The sequence below is a fragment of the Brachyhypopomus gauderio genome, unplaced genomic scaffold (assembly GCF_052324685.1).
Source record: "Brachyhypopomus gauderio isolate BG-103 unplaced genomic scaffold, BGAUD_0.2 sc438, whole genome shotgun sequence".
NCBI lineage: Eukaryota > Metazoa > Chordata > Actinopteri > Gymnotiformes > Hypopomidae > Brachyhypopomus > Brachyhypopomus gauderio.
Window position 1 is genome coordinate 1 of NW_027507259.1, and position 2,500 is coordinate 2,500.

Genomic DNA, 2,500 nt, shown 5'->3' on the forward strand with positions numbered 1-2,500 from the left:
GGACCGTTTCCGTCTCCATGGACACCCAGTGCCGCAAAACATGCAGACGGACGTGGAGTGTGTGACAAATATCTATTCTTTTATTTCTTTTAATTCTCTCTTTCTCTTTCTCTCTCTCCATTTCTCTCTCCTTACCTCTGTCATCCTCTCTCTCTCTCTCTCTCTCTCTCTCTCTTTATAATAATAATACCAAAGACCCCCCCACTCTCCATGTCCTTGCTCTTTATCTCTCTCTCTCTCCATCTCTGTCTCTCTCTCCATCTCTGTCTCTCTCTGTCTCCTCATCCTTTGTCTTTCATTGTCTCCCTTCTTCACTCCGTCCCCCCTCTCGCCCAGATGAATAATTCCTAATAATGCCACGTGGGTGAGAGATAAAGCAGAGGAGGGTGGAGAGAATCAGAAAAGAGAGAGAGAGAAAGAGAGGGAGAGAGAGATAGGGAGAGAGAGAGGAGAGAGATGAGAGAGGGAGAAAGAGGGAGAGGGAGAGAGTAAGAGATAGGGAGAGAGAGATGAGAGAGGGAGAAAGAGGGAGAGGGAGAGAGTAAGAGATAGGGAGAGATGAGAGAGGGAGAGAGAGAGGGAGAAAGAGAGGAAGAGAGATGAGAGAGAGAGAAATGGAGAGGGAGAGAGATGGACAGAGGGAGAGAGAGAGGAGAGGGAAACAGAGGAGGAGAGAGCAGGAGGAAAAAAGATGATGAAGACACAAAAAGAGTGTTCAGTGCAGCACAGTTACAGATCAGTAAACTCATTTGAACTACTTGACTAGCGTTCTTGTCAGTGCAGTCACACAAGATCAGTGTGTGTGTGTGTGTGTGTGTGTGTGTGTGTGTGTGTGTGTGTGTGTGTGTGTGTGTGTGTGTGTGTGTGTATAGTGAAGTACACTCACCGGCATGGTCTGACTCCCATGTAGGCCGCTGATTGCTGACTGAGCCTCAGTGTGTGTTGAGAACTTAACAAAGGCACAGCCTGCAGGGCACACACACACACACACACACACACACACACACACAGAACAAGAATAAGAAAATAATGTAGAGCAGCACAGTAGTTTGGCAGCAGAACACAACTCCATCTCACGTTGATATAAACACACGCGCACACACACACGCACACACGCGCACGCACACACACACACACGCACACACACACGCACACACACACACACACATAGACACACACACACACACACACACACATATATACAGACTAAAACAAGCTCACACACACACACATATATACAGACTAAAACAAGCTCACACACACACACACGCGCACACACACACACACACACATATATACAGACTAAAACAAGCTCACACACACACGCACAGACTAAAACAAGCACACACACACAAACGTATACAGACTACACACACACACACAAGCTCCAACACAAGCAAACAGCAAGCTTATATAACCTCTCTGATCCTAAAAAAACATTCACTAATGAAATATTCAGGCACTATGTAAAACAGAGTGGATGTGATAATTGGTGTTTTAGAGAATTCTGATATGAAATCAATGCTGAAATTCAGAAAAAACAGACAACCGAGATACAGTTTCAAAACAACATAATGGATTTACTGCAAGATCAAATAAAAACCACAGATGTGACATCAAGAGTAAATGCAGATGTTGATGTCAAGATGCACACACACTGCTGTCTGAGAGAGAGCACACACACTGTTCCACCCCACAAACCTACCCCTCCGACCACAAACTTACCCCTCACCCTCCGACCACAAACCTACCCCTCACCCTCCAACCACAAACCTACCCCTCCGACCACAAACCTACCCCTCCGACCACAAACCTACCCCTCACCCTCCAACCACAAACCTACCCCTCACCCTCCGACCACAAACCTACCCCTCACCCTCCGACCACAAACCTACCCCTCACCCTCCAACCACAAACCTACCCCTCCGACCACAAACCTACCCCTCCGACCACAAACCTACCCCTCACCCTCCAACCACAAACCTACCCCTCACCCTCCGACCACAAACCTACCCCTCACCCTCCGACCACAAACCTACCCCTCACCCTCCAACCACAAACCTACCCCTCCGACCACAAACCTACCCCTGCGACCACAAACTTACCCCTCACCCTCCGACCACAAACCTACCCCTCACCCTCCAACCACAAACCTACCCCTCCGACCACAAACCTACCCCTCCGACCACAAACCTACCCCTCACCCTCCAACCACAAACCTCCAACCACAATAAAACAAACAAACAAACTGTAAATAGTGTTTATGAGGACTGTAAACATACGAGGACTGTGAAATCAAGTCCATATGATTTGACTTTGCAGTGTAATTTTATGAGCCTTTATTTATTTATTTTTCATATTTGTGTTTTGAACAACCAACAATATTTACGTGAACACAGAATCAGTAAAGATGGCAGGAAGTCATTCTGCTTCCTCTCTAGAGTGTGAGGACCATCACGCAGCCAATCACATCCTCTCTAAAGTGTGAGGTCATCGCTCT

General features: G+C 47.1%; 1 long non-coding RNA gene across 1 annotated transcript in view; it reads right to left on the bottom strand.

Annotated features, from left to right (window-relative positions):
- Positions 1–156: 156 nt before the first annotated feature.
- Positions 157–2,500, bottom strand: part of LOC143506194 (uncharacterized) — a 3,128-nt gene continuing 784 nt past the window's right edge. Inside the window, exons 2-3 of the long non-coding RNA XR_013128166.1 lie at positions 887–966; positions 157–347 (exon numbers count right to left, since the gene is read on the bottom strand). This is a non-coding gene — a long non-coding RNA (uncharacterized LOC143506194). The remainder of the gene's footprint in view (positions 348–886; positions 967–2,500) is intronic.